The sequence below is a fragment of the Triticum dicoccoides genome, chromosome 5B (genome assembly GCF_002162155.2).
Source record: "Triticum dicoccoides isolate Atlit2015 ecotype Zavitan chromosome 5B, WEW_v2.0, whole genome shotgun sequence".
Taxonomy (NCBI): Eukaryota; Viridiplantae; Streptophyta; class Magnoliopsida; order Poales; family Poaceae; genus Triticum; species Triticum dicoccoides.
This window is the reverse complement of record NC_041389.1, coordinates 125025218-125044899: the sequence shown is the minus strand read 5'-3', so window position 1 is coordinate 125044899 and position 19682 is coordinate 125025218.

The window sequence follows — 19682 nt, the reverse complement described above, 5'->3', positions numbered from 1 at the left end:
CCACCGGATAGAGACATTGAGTTTTTGATTGAGCTTTTGCCAAGCACAGGGCCAATATCTAAGAGACCATACAGAATGCCCACAAAAGATCTGGAAGAGATTAAAAAGCAGATTAAGGAGTTAATGGATAAAGGATATATTCGCCCAAGTTCTTTGCCTTGGGGATCACTAGTACTTCTACTGGAGAAGAAGGACGGATCATTAAGGATGGTTGTTGATTATCGAGGATTGAATGCAGTAACAATCAAGAACAAGTACCCACTGCCAATGATCAATGATCTGTTTGACCGATTGCAAGGAGCTAAGGTATTTTCCAAGATCGATTTGCGATCAGGATACCATCAGCTGAAGATTCGAGAGCAGGATATACCTAAGACGGTTTTTACCACCAGGTATGGGTTGTACGAGTACACCGTTATGACATTTGGTCTGACTAACGCACCTGCCTATTTCATGAACATGATGAACAAGCTCAGAGAACATTAGTTATACGCCAAGTTCAGCAAATGTGAATTTTGGTTGAAGGAAGTTGGATTCCTCAGACATGTTATATCCGGAGAAGGAATAGCAGTAGAACCCACCAAAGTTGTCACTGTGACAAACTAGGAAGCACCAACAACAGTTGGAGAGATCCGGAGTTTCCTTGGACTCGTAGGATACTACCGGAGGTTCATAGAGAATTTCTCGAAGATTGCAAAACCTATGACGGAGTTGTTGAAGAAGGATACCAAGTTCAAATGGACTAAGGAATGTGAGGCCAGTTTCCAGGAGTTGAAGGAATGTTTGGTTACGACGCCAGTATTGATTTTGCCAAATCAGAGCAAGGATTACGAGGTGTATTGCGACGCTTCACGTCGAGGACTTGGAGCAGTGCTTATGCAGGAGGGAAGAGTTGTTTCATATGCTTCACGATAGCTGAAACCCCATGAGTTAAATTATTCCACACATGATTTGGAGTTAGCAGCCGTAGTGCATGCATTGAAGAATTGGAGACATTTTCTCATCGGAAACCATTGTCAAGTGTACACGGATCACAAGAGTTTGAAGTACATTTTCACACAGAAGGAGTTGAATCTCAGGCAAAGGAGATGGTTGGAGCTCATCAAGGATTATGATATTAGATTGCATTATCATCCCAGAAAGGCTAATGTAGTAGCCGATGTGTTGAGCCGTAAGAGCCATGTCAACACACTAATGACTGGAGGATTACCGAAGGAGTTAGCCGAGGATATTCGCAAGCTATGCTTGGAGATAGTTCCAAGAGGCTATGTAGCAGCATAGGAGATTCAGTCTACTTTGATGGATAAGATCAGGGAAGCTCAGAAGACTGATAAGGAGATTGCCTCTATAAAGGAGAAGATGAGCAAAGTAAAAGCTAAAGGATTTCGTGAGGATGAGCATGATGCCTTATGGTTTGAAGACCGTGTTTATGTGCCTAATGTCCCGGAGATCAGAAAAGTGATTTTGCAAGAAGCCCATGATTCACCATATTCGATTCACCCAGGAAATTCCAAGATGTATTTGGATTTGAAGGATACTTTCTGGTGGACCAGAATGAAGAAGGATATTGCGGAGTATGTAGCAGTTTGTGATGTATTTCAGAGAGTAAAGGCAGAGCATCAGAAGCCAGCAGGATTGTTACAGCCATTGCCAATACCCGAATGGAATTGGGATAAGCTAGGCATGGATTTTATTACGGGATTGCCAAAGACTCATTCAGGCTATGACTCGATTTGGGTTGTAGTCGATCGTTTGACGAAGGTAGCTCATTTCATCCCAGTAAAGACTACTTACACTAGTGCTAAGTTGGCTAAGATATACATGACCGGGATCGTATATCTGCATGGAGTTCCGAAGAGCATTGTATCAGATAGAGGAACCCAATTTACCTCAAAATTTTGGAATCAGTTGCACGAAACTTTGGGTACCAGGCTAGAGTTCAGTATAGCTTTTCACCTGCAGACAGATGGACAGACCGAGAGGGTCAACCAGATTTTGGAGGATATGCTGAGAGCATGTGCGCTAGATTATGGATCAAGTTGGGATGACAATCTGCCATATGCAGAGTTTTCTTACAACAACAGTTATCAATCCAGTTTGAAGATGTCCCCTTTCAAAGCCTTGTAGGGAAGGAGGTGCAGGACCCCGTTGTCATGGGATGAAGTTGGAGACCGCCAGTTTATTGGACCAAATTTGATCAAGGAGTCTGAAGAGAAGGTGAAATTGATTCGCGATAGGCTGAAAGTATCCAAGTCCAGGTAGAAGAGCTATGCAGATTCTAAACGCAAGGAGACAATTTACGAAGTCGGAGACCGAGTTTATCTTCGAGTATCTCCACTTCGAGGAGTTAAGCGCTTTGGAGTTAAGGGAAAGTTAGCGCCACATTTTGTGGGACCATACAAAGTTTTGGAATGTATGGGAGAAGTTGCCAAACAGTTGGAGTTTCCCGAAGGATTGTCAGGAGTTCACGATGTGTTCCACATGTCCCAGTTGAAGAAGTTCCACACGGAGATGGCTGATATACCACTGAGAGATACAGTGCTGCTGGAAGCAATTCCGTTGGACAGTGATTTGACCTATGAGGAGAAACCCGTCAAGATTCTTGAGTATGCCAGCCGAGTCACCCGCAGCAAGGTTATACAGTTTTGCAAAGTTCAGTGGAGCCACCACACCGAGGATGAAGCCACCTGGGAGAGAGAGGAAGATCTGCTGAAGGAACACCCTCACCTATTTTCTAGCCAACCGAATCTCGAGGATGAGTTTCATCTTAAGGGGGGTAGGTTTGTAACATCCCAAATTTTCAATTTGCAATGTTATACACTAGATCATCAATGCATATCATATTTTTGTTTTGAAAGTGCGTTATATCGACTAGAGGGGGGGTGAATAGGCGATTTTTATGAATTCTTCACTAAGGAATTTGCCGGTGAGGAAATTCCTTAGCGAAGAACTACTAGCAGCGGAATAAGTTCTCAGAAGTAAGCATAACAGGATACAGACTTAGTCATCATGATGAAATGAAGACAAGCACAGAGTATAGAAAGCGTAAACACAGGATAACACAACATGAAGACAAACAGACCGAAGAAATTGAACTAAGAAAATTGAGAAAGTCTTCAGTCAAAGTCTTCAAACATAGATATGAACAATCACTCAACACAGTAATGAGGAAATGAAAGAGTTGAGGAGATAGAACCAGTAAGGTTGGTGAAGACAATGATTTGGTGGACCGGTTCCAACTGCTGTCTCAGTTATACGTCTGGTTGGAGCGGCTAAGTATTTAAACTCGAGGACATGCAGTCCCGGACACCCAGTCGCTGAGCATGCAGCTCAGGACACCAAGTCCTCACCGTATTCTCCTTGAACTAAGATCACACAGATCTCGTCCAATCACTCGTGGTAAGTCTTCAGGCGACTTCCAAACCTTCACAGACTCGGTCACTCGGCGATCCATAATTCCTCTTGGATGCTCTAGACCATGACGCCTAACCGTCTGGAAGAAGCACAGTCTTCAAAGGTAACAAGCGTCAGATCCACGCAGGATCAATCTCTTAAGTGATGCTCAATCACTTTGGGGTTTGTAGGTGTTTGGGTTTTTGGGATTTTCCTCACTCAATGATTATCGCTCAAAGTCCTCGGAGGATGGATTGCTCTCAAATGACAAGTGTCAGTTTCTCTCGGAGCAGCCAACCAACTAGTGGTTGTAGGGGGCGGCTATTTATAGCCTAGGGAGCAGCCCGACATGATAAGACATAAATGCCTTTGTCTGATATGACCGTTAGGTGGATAAGATATTTTGGGACAGCTGGCGCACAGCAACGGTCGGAAATTTGACTCTCAAATTCCTCAGAGGCTATCATGTTCCTCACTGTGTAGGCAATCCGCACTGGCAAATTCCTAACTCCTCAGTCAGAACAAATTCCTCAGCGACCAGAAGAACTTCATCTCTGTCACTGAAGAAATGACTGAACTGTATGAGATTTCCAAAGGCTTCACTCGAAGGGTTTGGTAGGTGTAGGATTTTGAGTTGAGCATCACTTGGAAATTTTTCCTTAGTATTTCCTCGACCCCCTTTAACAGTACGGTGTTTCCTATGACTCAAGAAAGATAAAAACAAAACTATGGAAACGAAAGTCTCCAAGCTTCATATTCCTCGCATGAATATCAAGTCTTCACGGATACACCAATATCTTCACTTTCAAAGTCCTCATGAAAGTCTTCAAAAATACCAAAGTATTCAGTCGAAGATATACATTTTTAGGGGTCAACTTTCTCTGTAAATATCAAACACCTCATAGACTTATAGACCTGTGTACACTCACAAACGCATTAGTCCCTTAACCTATAAGTCTTCAATACACCAAAATCACTAAGGGGCACTAGATGCACTTACAATCTCCCCCTTTTTGGTGATTGATGACAATATAGGTTAAGTTTTCAACGGGGATAAATATGTGAAGTGTAAGTACTGATATTGAGGAATTTGATTGCAAGATATAGAAGAACTCCTCCTGAAGATGTGCATAGTGAGGAATTTGCTTTTGAAGCAATGCACACTTGAAGAGTTAAATCATGGAGATCTCCCCCGATATCTTGTAATTCATACACGCATTTGACATATAATATGAAGAATTTGAAATGCATGATGAAATATGGTGCCTGATGAAATTCAGCATGCATGCAGTAACATTAATGAGGAATAGGCATGCAGAATAACATATCGAGAGTATCAAAGCATAGAGCATCAAAAGTATCAGGGCACCATCGGGTTTAAGATTACAACTCGATCCAATAAAGTTTCAGAAGAACGAGAGTTGTAACTTAGCAAAAATAAACGCCCATATAATAGACCCGCTTGAAGACTAACTCAAATTTCTCCCCCTTTGTCATCGAATGACCAAAAGGATCGAAACTAAGGACTAAGGCCCCTGAAGAATTATCAAGTTGATGGAGGAGCGCCAGCGTTGTTGGGGTCGGTTGTTGTAGTAGGGCCTGCCGCAGTGTCGTCTAAGTCTTCATTTTCATCAGTCTTGCGTGATGAAGAATAGGAACTGGCCACCAAGGAAGGAACTTTGACCTTCTTGAATTTCATCGGTGGAGGTGCAGACCAGTCAAATTCTTCCTTGAGACCCATATTCTTCAGATCTGCAGCGCTGCAGACATGAGATAGAACAGCCCAGGTACGGTTGAAGGTTTCATGGAGGTACTATTGGTTTTTCTTCACTGCATTGTGTGTTGAGGTCATGTTGTGAAGAATTGAACCAAACTGACGCTTGACCCATTTATGATTGCGATCAACCTTCTGATGAAGATTGAGGACTAACTCACGATCAGTCATCACCCTGGGAGCTGTGGCTTGAGGATTTTGCTTGGCGGCAGAGTCATGTGTGGCAGAGTCATCATTGGTGGAGTAGGATGCAGCCTTGCGAAATTGACCATCCAATGGACGAATGCCTTCATCTATCACAGCAGTTGCCTTTCCTTTGTCATCAGCTAAGGAATATGTCCGTTTGAGGACTTCAATCGGAGGCAAGTAGCTGCCATGGTTCAAAGTGTCAGCTTTGTAATTCAGTGAAGCCCTTGTCCTGATGAATCTCATAATCCAAGGTGCATAAGGCTTCAGCTCAAATGGTGGCATAACAATATTTGCCAGAGTCCTCATGAAGAAGTCATGGAAGTTGACGGGAACGCCATGAATGATATTGAAAAGCATGTTCTTCATGATGCCAACGACCTCTTCATCATTTGAGTCGTGGCCTTTGATAGGACTCATTGTCTTTTACAGAATGCGATAGACAGTCCGGGGCACATATAGTAATTCCTTGATGAAGAATTTGGTTCGAGGAGCCTGCCCTGGCTTCAATGGCTTCATCAGCACTTGCATGAAATGATCTGAAAGTTCAGGTTCACTGTCGACACAACGAACACCGTCAAGGGGAGGACTGAGTGGGAGGGCATGAAGCAATTCAGTTGCTGGTGCCTTGTAGTGAGTATTTTCTGACATCCAGTCCAACACCCATGAATTCACATCTTCAGAGTTCCCTGTGATGTGAAGCGTTGCATAGAATTAAAGAATGAGTTCTTCATTCCAGTCACAGATGTTAGTGCAGAAATTTAACAGTCCAGCATCGTGAAGAACACTGAGGACTGGCTCGAAGCACGGCAGAGACTCCATATCTACATGAGGAATGTGTTCATGATCGAAGACTTTGTCTTTGTTGAACAGTACCGAGGAATAGAAATTTGCTTGACTTGCTGTCCAGAAATGCCTCTTCCTTATGCGAGCAGAGTCATAGGGGTTATAGTCAGTGAAGAACACATGCTCGCTGAAGAAATCTTCAGCCTTGAACTTTTGCTTCTTTGAGAGTGGATTCGTTGGCTTGGGCACTGGAGTGTCAGTGAGTTGCATCACAACCTCTGGAATCGCAATGTTAGGTTCTTCAGGATGAGGAATTTCTGGTTCCTCTTCAGTAGCAGGCTGCGTGTTCAAGGGTTCAATGACAGCAGCTTCTTCAGCACTAGCGGCTGGAATGTCTTCATGTACAGCCGAAGTGGGATGAGTTTCTTCAGAGCCCATTTGAACAGTTGGTGCAGGGGACTAAGGTATTTGTTGAAGTGGGGTGACGAGTGGAGTATTGGGGTGCTGACTTTCCCAAAAGTCATCATTCATCACTGGCGTTGTGCAGCCAATGTCCATGTCTTCATCTTCAATTTCTTCAACGCCAGCCTCTTCAGCTGTGAACAGAGGCATTGGCGTGGAAGCAACAGGTGTTGAAGGGATCGCATCCACTTCAATTTCTTCATCAACCTGCTCTGATGAAGCAGCAGATTGAGGTTCTTCATTAGATCTGCTTGGGATCACATATTCCTCACCAAAAGGAACAAGGTCCTTTGACGACATGGTGGAAATTGGAACAGCATCAATTGGATTCTCAATAGAACTTGTCAGAGGCTTCATCTTCTTTGGAGCTGAAGATTCTGAAGCACTGAATGCTTTCCTTTTCTTCACTGTAGCTCGCTCTGCAGCCTTGGTCTTTCTCACATCTGATGCAGATGGAAGAATAGGAGTTGGTGTAGGTGCAGGAGGAGTTGAGGAATCTGGTTGAATTTCCTCAGGCGCAACTGATGCAGTTGCCCTGACATTTTCAGTTTCTTCAGGAGCACCACTAGTGGATGCCCTGACAATTTGTTCAGCGGCTGGAATGGAGTCATCATCCCTGGCACTAGCATTTTCTTCAGCAGCCTGAATGTCATCAGCGGTGCTAGCATGTTCTTTAGTTGGCTGAACAGATGCTTCAGCATGAGGAATTTCTTGTTGTGATGGGGCTGCAACATTTGTGAATTTCTCAGTCAGTTTCACAAACCTGACTTTGGCTCCTTGCCAATCAGCATAGTAAGCATTGAAGTCATTGCTGAGGGTTTTGATTTCAGCTTGGATCTTGAGGAGTTCATCAGGTGTCATATTGACAATGTTATTCTTCAGGAACTTCTCCTTTCTGAACTGAGTCTTCTTGGTTTGTCTGGCCTTCTCAAATTTCCATTTCTCTTTAGTGATGAAATGGGTCAGCATGTGACTTTGACAAGGAGTCAACTTAAAATCAGGCATAGGAGTATTTGGATCCTTGTGCCAGAGATCAATGTAATCAAGGATCGCCCTTGCATCCAAAAGCAGTGGCACATTTGTGCCTTTGGCTCTAGCGGCCCTTTCTTGTCGGTCTCTGATGATTTCTGCAACTTCATCATCATCAGCTTCATCGTCAGATGGCACGTGGAAAGCAACCTATTTCTTCTTCGGACTTGGCAGAGTACCTCGACCAGCCGTTGCCTTAGTCTTCAACAGAGTGGGGCCTGATGAAGATTTTGGTGTAGCTGAGGAACTTGCTGAGGCACCAGAGGCAATAGAGATGCATGTTGTCCTTTGGCATGTAGCCAGATGTACATGTGTTGAGGACTTTGCCGGAGCAACTGAGGACTTTGGAGGAGGAGCAGTGGATGGTACCGGCCGTGAGGGCTTTGAAGATTCTGGTCGTGAGGGTATTGCTGAGGAACTTGGCCATGAGGGCATAGTTGGTGAAGCAATTGGCTTGTGAGCAGGCTTCTTGACCATTGATTTCTTTGGCTTGACAGAGGCCTCAGTGGCAGTAGCAGCAGCAGAGTCTTCATTGAATTTCCTCACTGCTTCTTTAGCTTGTCTCGCCAACTTAGCTTGGCGCTTGGCCCATTCTTCAGGAAAATCCTCACCACGCTTGACGCTGGTGGGGTCAGCTCTTTGGCCTGGTGCCAATGGAGCTCTTGGGCATGGAGGATTAAGTGCGAATTTCTTCATATACTTTGGAGTCACATATCTGTACTCCCTCCATTCTCTTGCCCATCTCGGTTCAATCTTTCGTATGCGCACCTTGCGCTGAGTTTTGGTTTCTTTTCCATACTTAGCCTCATCAGGTGTGCAATAATCAGCATAGAGGTCCTCAGGGATTTCAAAAGCAGTCATGACCTCTGGCTTCTTTCCTCCTTTCTGCGGCCTCTTACCATCAGCCATATCCTTCAAATGAGGAATTTGAACAATCGAATTTTCTGAAGAAGTATGCAACTTTTCTTCGAGGAATGCTGCAAATGAGTTAAGTTGATGAGAACCTAGTGATTCAGCAGCGTACATGAGTACCTATGAACAGAGTATAGTTGCGAGGAATTTGGAGAGGTCATATGCGTTCTCAGAAGGTTTTTCAAAAAAGAACCGGTTTGAGTAATTTAACCAGATGAGCCTTGAAGAATTTCACTAAGCGTTCTTTGTCTTAGGTTCCAGAGTTGTATAGATCGAAGATCCACACAATTGAGGAATCTTGAAGAAAAACGATGCATAGAGAAACGAATCAAGAACAGATGACTAGTGAGGTGTTTTTTGTGTGTGAGGATTTGAAGAACAAAACACCTTTGAAGATTTTGTTGTGAAATCTCGAATCAAAAGGGGTAGTAAATGTAACTTTTAATTACCCTGTGTGAAGAACACGACGAACTGAGAAGAAGAACAGTGAAGTTCGTCGGTGTAGATCTAGTACTTGGATTATCATGTGAATCTCATCATGTTACTTTAATTAATGTTGTTGGGTTTTAGCGATGATGCTTAATTGGGATTGAGAATGCTGTCAACCATTCTCAATGTTTAACAACCACCATGATAGTTAAATAAAATTTATTCCTTTGCAGTAGGGAAAAATTGGCTTTATGCAAAAATTGTAACCATAGAGCTTTCCACCAGCCATATATGCATGTAGTATAGCTATGTCATTTCATTACTCTCTATGTGTTACATTGCCAGCATATTCCATGTGCTAACCCGTTTTCGGGCTGCAACGTTCATGTCGCAAACTTTTCATATGACGAGTAAGATGCCTTAGGACCGTGGTCCTATACTCAGTGATGCCGTTGGAGTTGATGGACTCACTTATCTTCCAAGCCTTCCGCTGTTATCGTTATTAGATGGCCTTAAGCCATATTTCTTGTATTAAGCTCTCTTTTGAGACATTCGATGTAATAAGTGTGTGATTGCCACTCTGTTATAAATCCTTCAAGTACTGTGTGTATCAGCATTACCGATCCAGGGATGACACTGATGCACAGAGATTAGATTGTTTGAGGTCTGGTAGCTACAAGATGGTATCAGAGCACACCCTGACTGTAGGACACGACCACTAAGCTAAGCCCTAGATCACTACTCTCTCTTATCTTGTCTGACTCCTCATCTTTTCTACTCTCTTTTAGGATGGCAGATGCAAGGAACAAATTCATGCAACCGGAGGAAGATACACCCTTTGGATGACACCTGAAGGAAGTCACCAAGTACCTGAACATCGGAGTACCAAGCTTCACTGGGACCTACAACACCACTTTACCTGAAGAGGAGCGTTGGATGATTCAAGTTCAAGTTCCAGGAAGGACGTTCATGCCCGTCACTGAGCCCACAGAGTTTTCCTTTGATGCGCCAACCTGGAGTCTAGGAAAGAGCATGGCAGCCCACATCGCCATGGGACGCATTGGATAAGTTTACCATAAGGAGCTTAAGGATACTATCTACTAGATTTGTGAGCGCCGAGATGAGCAATGGGAGATGATCAGCACCAGGAAGGACAGATCGATTGCAGCTTTCATCCAGGAGTTAAACCAGCACATTCGACGCCAGGAGAACCAGATGTGCGCAAGCATGATATATCTTAAGAAGGCCATGACCAAAATAACGGAACTGGAGGACGAACTCAAGTCTACACGCGATGGTTATGAGGAGGAAATAGCAACACTCGTGGAGAAGAGCGATGATCTGAAGAAGAAGTTAAAGGTATTCATGGGATTTCCCGCGACTGGAGAAGAAGATGAAGATTGCACTTGTCCAGAGAACTACATCATCATCGACGACACCGACTCAGACCCAGACGGTAGCGATGATGACTATGTTGATGAAGCTGGAGCAGACATTATGGAGTCTTCAACGGAGCAGTTTTTCTGGTTGACCACCATAACAGTAGTAGTATTTTTTTCCCATGTATCTAGTATAGTCTGAGCACTTTGTAACGATAGATAGACCATTGTATGCCCTTGCTTGATTTAATGAAGTGTTTTGATTGCATTTGTCTCATGTGCTTATGGGTAGTGTTTTCCCTCTAGACCTCATTCTATTCTATATTATCATCTTTTCTAAACCCTCAGATGCCTCCGAGACGTGACAACGGATTTTCTTTCCCACCGGAGCTCACTAAGTTGATCCAGTAGCAGAATGCCTTAATGCAGTTGCTAGTCCAGAATTAGAATCAGGGGAACAACAATAACAACAACAACAACAACCTACCACCACCACCACCTGTTGATCACTTAACCCGTTTTCTTAGGTTGAATCCGCCGGTGTTCTCCAGTAGCACCGAGCCGATTGTTGCAGATGATTGGCTTCGCAAGACAGCCAGGGAGTTGACCACTACAGGATGCATAGATGCGGAGAAGGTGCGATTTGCCGCACATCAGCTTGAAGGACCCACAACATCATGGTGGGAGAATTTCACAGCCACCTATCCAGTAGACACTGTCACATGGATCAGTTTCAGCAGGCTTTCCATACTGCCCATGTTTCAACAGGAGCTATGGCCATGAAGAAGCGTGAGTTTCGCAACTTGTGCCAAGGAGGACATACAGTTGGCCAGTATGTGGATGACTTTAGTAAGCTAGCATGTTATGCCGAGATGACGTTGCTACGGATGCAGCTAAGCAAGAGAAGTTTCTGGAAGGACTGAATGATGAGCTGAGCATGCAGTTGATGGTAGTGAGTTTCTACAACTACCAGGAGTTGGTAGATCATGCTCTTATGATTGAAGGGAAGTAGCAGCAGATTGAGAACCGCAAGAGGAAGTATGGACAAGGAAAGTACAATTCTGGAGCTCAGCAGAAGCCACGTTTTACCCCAAAGACGGGAGGACATTTTTAGCATACCCATGGAGGAGGTAGTTCGCATAATCATAATGGCCCCAAGAATGGGAATGGAGGAAATAACGGCCAGAACCGTACCAACCCATCAACCCCAGCTAAGAAAGATTTGAGCCAAGTCACTTGCTTTAAGTGTCAGAAGACTGGACATTACACCAATGAATGTCCTGAAGGCCAGAACGGAAATGGCAATGGAAGCTCGGGGAAGAAGCCGAACCCTTTCAATAGGGGACAGGTGAACCACGTTAACGTGGAGGAGGTTGAAGCTCAGCCAGATGCAGTAATAGGTAAGTTTTTGGTTAAGTCATTTACTGCACTCGTTCTTTTTGATACTGGTGCATCGCATTCATATATCTCAAGGGGATTTGTGGATAAGTATAAACTGCCAACCCAAGCCCTTAGATCACCTGTCGGTGTCAAAACCGGCGGATCTCGGGTAGGGGGTCCTGAACTGTGTGTCTAGGCGGATGGTAACAGGAGACAAGGGACACGATGTTTTTACCCTGGTTCGGGCCCTCTCGATGGAGGTAAAACCCTAGTCCTGCTTGATTAATATTGATGATATGGGTAGTACACGAGTAGATCTACCACGAGATCGGAGTGGCTAAACCCTAGAATCGAGCCTATGGTATGATTGTTGTTCGTCCTACAGACTAAAACTCTCCATTTTATATAGACACCGGAGAGGGCTAGGGTTACACAGAGTCGGTTACAATGGGAGGAGATCTTCATATCGTATCGCCAAGCTTGCCTTCCACGCCAAGGAAAGTCCCATCCGGACACGGGACGGAGTCTTCAATCTTGTATGTTCATAGTCCGGGAGTCCGGCCAAAGGTCATAGTCCGGCCATCCGGACACCCCCTAATCCAGGACTCCCTCAGTAGCCCCCGAACCAGGCTTCAATGACGACGAGTCTGGCGTGCAAGTTGTCTTCGGCATTGCAAGGCGGGTTCTCCTGCAAATTCTCTGTATCCGTCGAATAGTGTCCGGCTTCTAATGCGTGCCGCCCTCCTCTGCTTCTGTGCCCCATAATGACCATCTTCCACGTGTCAAACGAAAGTGAAAAGCCAGAGGATTTTTTTAGTTACCCCCCTGGTTGCGTTAATGAACCGCCTATAAAAGAGACAGGGATTTAGATCCAATTCACACCATCTTCCCTCCGCGAGATTTCATCAGAGTGCCTTCGACAGAGATCCATTCCACCATGGCCGGTCGGCGCAGCTCCTCCTCTCGCCCCTCCAGCGCTCGGCCCGGAGATTGGGGGCGGTGTTCCGTCCCGCATAGCGAGCTAGTAGTGCTTCAGTGCAAGGGGCTTCTCCCCCCAGCATATATGGTCCCAGTTCGAGCCGGGATTGCTACCTATAGCGGCAGAGAGCAGGCAGAGAGCGTCCCCCATCCCTCTCGAGGAGAGCGGGTATGCCTAGTCCCTTATTTAATGAGAGGACTCGGATTTCCAATTCATCTGTTTCTTCGAGGGTTGCTGGAGTTCTACGGCCTCCAGCTACACAACCTCACGCCCGCCTCCATTCTGCACATTGCGGGCCTTGTGGCCCTCTACGAGTTGTTCTTGGGTGTTGAGGCCCATTTCGCATTGTGGAAGAGGTTGTTTTGCCTTGTGCCCCGTTCTCAGGAGGGGTCTATTTATCAAGTAGGCGGAGCCGAACTATGGCGCATCGCTGGGACCGGATATCTATCCGGCACCCCAAAGAGGGTGTCCGAAGACTGGCCCTCGGAATGGTTTTATATAGATGACGTCCCCCTGCCGGACCCTGTACAGATCGGCCTCCCCGAGTTCAATAATGCTCCGTTGAAGAAGCGCCTGAGTTGGCGCCCACGGAACCCTCAGAGGGAAGCTAACATGGACGTCCTGTACCTGATGAGCCGGATAAGGTTGTTGGCTCATTCCGGACTGACCATGACCAAGGTCATGGCCATATGGATCATGCGAGGGGTGCAGCCGCTTCAATATAGAGGCCACCCCATGTGGGATTTCAATAGGGAGGATGATGCTACCCGGTGCGGTCGCAAGGGGCCAGATTCGGCCGCCACTTTAACGAGACTCTTATCCGCTTTGTACAAGGGGGAGGAGGAAGAATTCCTCCGTGTCAACCCGGAAGGCGGATTCTCTATGTACAATCCTCCTAGTTGGGTGAGCGGACACTTTCACTTGCCTACCCATTTTCGAAATTCCCGTAGTTGAGTACTTAGACTAGTAATGTTTAAATGCAGGAGCTGCGCCAGGCTGTGAAGGAAATAAACAGCCCTGCTCCACAACCCGAGGATCCGGAACGGTCCCTCGATCCGGACTCCCAAGAAGATCCGGACTTATGCGTGGAGTTGGTTGATGGAGTATTTCATCAATTGAGCAAGGATAACTCCGTAGTGGCCATCACGGCCGACTACCCCGGACTACTTCCAGCTTCCAAGGTAACTAAGACCAAAGTCCCAGTATTCTCATGCTTTATCTTGCATGCCGTGCACTAACAGCACTTCGCAGGGTAAATCCTTGAGGCGGAAGGCCGAGCCCACGGTGGGCAGCCAACAAGGGCTGCTGAAACCAGGCGGGCCAAAAAGAAGTGCGGACCAGATCGAGATTCCGGTGCAACGGTATGGTGTGCGGTTTTAACACCTAGGGTTTATGCCCTTGAGTCTTACTAATGCTCATGATTTTCTTAGAAAGAAGAGAGCCCGCCGGACTATGTCCGCCGGCCAAGGTTCGAGGCCAGGTCCGGAAGCGGAGGCGGACACGGGACGCGCCTTGAGCGCTCCTCCGACAGAGGGCGCCGACGGGCTATCTGCCACCAATTCAGAGGTGGAGAGTGCCCTAAACCACAGGCATCGCCGGACTGTTCTCCGTGACGCGTTTTTCTCCCCGGAGGCATTGGACGCCTTTAATACAGGAGATGCGTATCTCCGTGCTGCTCAAAATGGTCTAGCCAGAGCCACGGAGCAGTATGTGAAAGACATACAGGTGAGTAGAATTGAAGGTTATATATGTCAGTAGCCCCCGAGACTTGAAACAATGAAGATAATTGTTTGAAGGATCATGTGCTATGCAGTGTCTTACAAAGAAGAACACGCAATTTTCCCAGGAGCTCAAAGAGTGCAAGGCTCAGCTCGAGGCCGCATTGGCCACTTCAGAGAATGTCAAGGGGACACCCGCAGGTAATATGTGCTTCGAAAGGTACCTCCGTTTTGAAATGCGGCAGGCGTGCAACCCTGACTATAATAATGCAGATGAGGCCGAAGTAAATCCGGACCAGCAACAACTCCTACGCCAACTAAAGGCTGGCGAGAACATGCTGACGAGGGTGAGGCAAGAGAAGAACAAGCTTCAAGACGCCAATACCCAGCTAGGCGAGGAACTGAAAGACGTTCGCATTCAGCTGTCTTCTGCCGTGAAGGAGAATCGGCGACTTCGACGCGGCATTTTTAGTAAGTGCTTGAGCGAATCTTCGAAAAAAGAATTCGGCGAGGAAGTAGATTGACAGAGCTATGTCTGTAGGTCTGGTGACGGGTCGTCCGGCGGAGGAAATGCCCGGTTCATCGGGAGACCTTCTTCCCGAGCTGTTGCAACTACACGAGCGAGTTTGGCAGGCAATGCGAGGCGTCGTCCAGGCTATGTGGCCATCCCTCTCCGTGCCCGAAGGCCTTGAGGAGCTTGCCAAGAAGCTGGAGGGAGTGCGGCAGCGCTTCCGATTATGGAAGATGTCGGCTTGCCGTCAAGGTGCTAGGGAGGCCTGGGCCATGGTGAAGACTCGGTACACAAAGGCTGACCCAAACCACATGGCCGAGGTCGGCCCTATAGGTCCGGGCGGAAAGGAGATCCCGGTCAGCTTGGCATATGGCCAGGTGGACCTGGCTGCAAAGTATTCCTAACAGGACTGTAAATTAGACCCCCTGTTAGATGGCATTGAAGAAGAATATGCCTAGTCAGATTGACTATGTGAAAATGACATAAAAATGTCCTCTAGCCGGATTGTAGATCGTTTGTCATTGTGGACCTTTTCGCTTTGACCTCTGGACCCTATAGTCCAGAGTGTGTCCGAATACCCTCTTGGTTCTGTAAGAACCGGGGCATGCATGGAGACAAGGCGTAGGGGTCATAAGTGCTTTAGCAGACAAGTGCCCAACTAGTTATGTTATATTACATGGTTAGTAAGAAACATCTTCCAGAGAGAATAGTTCCATTAGGGGTTCCTTTCCCTGGGAGGCATGCCCTAAAGTGCATGTCCGAGCTGCCAGAAAGAGCAGAAAAGCATCTGGGGGCAAAAAAAGTAAATACGAAAGATCATCTTTTAGCTCACCGACCGAATATTCCCTTAAGAACGCTAGCTTTTGGCTTCACCCAGTCTGAGGTACACATCCGGCTGACCCGGCAGTAACAATCGCAGAGGTGCTCCCTTTACCACCTAGCCGAACGAACGGGAACGTAGGGGTAAGCACAGGAGCCAGGCAACCTAGCTTGGCCAAAACTTAAGTCATATCGATGCATATAATGGTGTATAAAAGGTTCATGCGGAAGCATTACACATGTTTTGGGCATGAGGCCCGTTTTATATAAACTTCTTGGTAGAGAAGCCCCCAGGTATTGTGAGCGCAGGTAGCGCGTCGGGTGCGTGCGAATATTGCACATGCGAGCCCCTAAGGGCTTGTGAGAAAAAGTGGGAGGGAGAAGGAACAAAATCCCGGACTGCCAAAAATAAAAACAAAAAATAAACAAAGGGACGAGGGAAGGAGACGAACACGGAGTCCGGTGCTAGGCGTAGAACCTTCATAGGCGTGCTGCATTCCATGGGTTCGGCTCGAGTGGGTTGTCCGATGCGCCTCGCAGACGGTACGCTCCGCCGGTCAGTACTTGGTCGATGATGAAGGGGCCCTCCCATTTGGGCTTTAATTTATCCTTTTTCTTGTCCGGCAGGCGTAGAACTAGTTCACCAACGTTATATGTTTTAGCCCGTACTTCTCTGCTTTGATATCTTCGAGCCTGATGTTGATAGAATGCGGAATGAGCCTTTGCCACGTCGCACTCCTCTTCCAATGCGCCCAAGCTGTCCTGCCAATCGAGCTCGGCTTCTCTTTCTTCGTACATGTGCACTCAAGGTGAGTCATGGATTATGTCGCATGGCAGTACCGCCTCTGCGCCGTATACCATAAAAATGGTGTGAATCCGGTAGTGCGATTCGGCGTGGTCCGCAGCCCCCAGAGTACGGAGTCAAGCTCCTCTACCCAGTGCGTGTCAGATTCCTTGAGGGATCGCACTAGTCTGGGTTTGATGCCGCTCATAATGAGACCGTTGGCCCGTTCGACTTGACCGTTTGTTTGAGGATGGTAGACTGAAGTGTAGTCAAACTTGATGCCCATGTTTTTGCACCAAAGTTTGACTTCATCGGCCGTGAAGTTTGTGCCGTTGTCGGTTATGATGCTGTGAGGGACACTGTAATAGTGTACAACCCCAAAAAGGAAGTCTATCACTGGTCCGGATTGGGCCGTCTTAATAGGCTTGGCTTTTATCCATTTGGTGAATTTGTCCACCATGACCAGCAGGTATTTTTGCTTGTGGGTTCCTCCTTTAAGGGGTCCGACCATGTCAAGCCCCCAGACTGCGAAAGGCCAGGTAATGGGTATAGTTTGTAGGGCGGTAGGCAGCATGTGGCTTTGGTTGGCGAATAACTGGCAACCAACACATCGTTCCACTAAGTCCTGAGCGTCTGCCCGGGCCGTTGGCCAATAAAATCCGGTACGGAAGGCCTTGCTTACAAGGGCCCGGGCTGCGGCGTGGTGCCCGCCGAGTCCGGCATGGATTTCAGCCAAAAGGTCTCGTCCTTCTTCTTCGGAGATACACCTTTGAAGGACTCCGGTTGTGCTTTTCTTGTAAATCTCTCCCTCGTGGACTTTGTAGGCTTTAGATCGCCGCACTATGCAGCGGGCCCCGTTTTGGTCCTCGAGAAGTTCTTGCCTAGTTAGGTAGGCTAGGAATGGCTCTGTCCAAGGGGCAATGACTGCCATTATTTCGTGGGCTGACGGCGTTGTTTCGTTGGCGTAGCCCCCAATTGTGTCAGGATGCTCGGTGAGGGGCAGTGTAGTTGTGTCCGGGCTATCGTTTCCGGATTCTCTGTCCCATGATACAGATGGCTTGAACAGCCTTTCTAGGAAGATGTTGGGAGGGACGGCCTCGCGCTTGGCGCCGATGCGTGCCAGCACGTCTACTGCTTGGTTATTTTCCCGGGCTATGTGATGAAATTCGAGCCCCTCAAACCGAGCTGACATCTTTAAGATGGCGTTGCGGTAAGCTGCCATTTTCAGGTCCTTGGCGCCGAAGTCTCCATTTATTTGGGATATTGCGAGATTTGAATCCCCGCGGACCTCTAGGCGCTGAATGCCCATGGAGACTGCCATTCAGAGGCCATGTAAAAGCGCCTCGTATTCGGCTGCGTTGTTCGAATCCGTGTACATTATCTGAAGTACATATTGGACTGTGTCCCTGGTTGGGGACGTCAGAATGACGCTAGCCCCCAGGCCAGCCAACATTTTGGAGCTGTCGAAGTGCATGATCCAGTTGGAGTATGTGCCGTATTCTTTAGGGAGTTCGACTTCAGTCCATTCGGCAATGAAGTCGGCCAAAACCTGCGACTTAGTAGCTCGCCTTGGCTTGTAGGTTATGTTGAACGGGAGGAGCTCGATGGCCCATTTGACAATCCGGCCCATTGCGTCGCGGTTGTTTATAATGTCATTAAGGGGTATTTCGGATGCCACTGTTATGGAGCACTCTTGAAAGTAGTGTCGCAGCTTCCGAGATGCCATGAACATCGCGTATGCTATCTTTTGATAATGCAGGTACCGTGACTTGCATGGAGTTAGCACAGTGGACATGTAGTACACTGGCTTTTGGAGGGGGAACTTGTGTCCGTCCGCCTCTTGTTCGACGACGAGCACCGCGCTTACCACTTGATGGGTTGCCGTGATGTATAATAGCATTGGTTTGCCCGTGTTAGGCGTGGCCAGGACTGGATTTGTTGCCAATATGGCTTTTATATCTTCGAGTCCGGCCGTGGCGGCCTCCGTCCACTCGAAGTGGTCGGTGCACCGTAGGAGGCGATAGAGGGGTAATGCCTTTTCTCCTAAGCGGGAGATAAAGCGGCTTAGAGCCTCCACGCATCCTACCAATTTTTGTATTTGTTTGAGGTCCTTTGGGGTATCTAATTGTGACAGAGCTCGGATCTTGGCTGGGTTTGCTTCGATTCCTCTACCGGATACGATGAAGCCCAGGATCTTTCCGGCTGGTAAGCCGGAAACGCATTTTTCCGGGTTGAGCTTAATGTCATATGTTCGGAGATTGTCGAACGTGAGCCTCAAGTCGTCTACTAGAGGATCGACGTGTTTGGTTTTGACGACCACATCATCTACGTATGCTTCGACCGTTTTGCCGATCTGGTTGGGCAGACATGTCTGAATCATGCGCTGATATGTTGCGCCTACGTTTTTGAGCTCGAAGGGCATCATGTTGAAGCAGAATGGGCCGTATGGGGTGATGAATGCCGTTGCGGCCTGGTCTGACTCTGCCATCTTGATTTGGTGGTAGCCAGAGTATGCATCGAGGAAACACAATGAGTCGTGCCCTGCGGTGGCGTCGATGATTTGATCAATTCGGGGGAGTGGGAAAGGGTCCTTTGGACAAGCCTTGTTTGGGTCTTTGAAATTAACACATAGGCGCCAGGATTTGTCCTTCTTTGGTACCATCACCAGGTTTGCTAGCCAATCTGGATGTTTTATGTCTCTGATGAACCCAGCTTCCAGCAGTTTTGCTAGCTCCTCTCCCATGGCTTATCTCTTAGGTTCGGAAAAGCGCCGTAGGGTCTGCTTGACGGGTTTAAACCCTTTTATGATGTTCAGGTTGTGTTCGGCCAGCCTGCGTGGGATTCCTGGCATATCCGAGGGGTGCCAGGCGAAAATGTCCCAATTTTCTCGCTGAAAGTCTCCGAGTGCGGCGTCTACATCGGGTTTTAATTGTGCCCCGATGGAGGCCGTTTTTGTAGGGTCCGTTGGATGGACCTGGAATTTGACTATTTCGTTCGCTGGTTTAAAAGAGGTGGACTTGGATCTCTTGTCTAGTATCACGTCGTCCCTGTCCACCGTGGAGCGCAATACCGTTAATTCCTCGGCCGCTAGGGCCTCAGATAATGCCTCCAGGGCCAGCGCGGATGTCTTGTTTTCCGCGT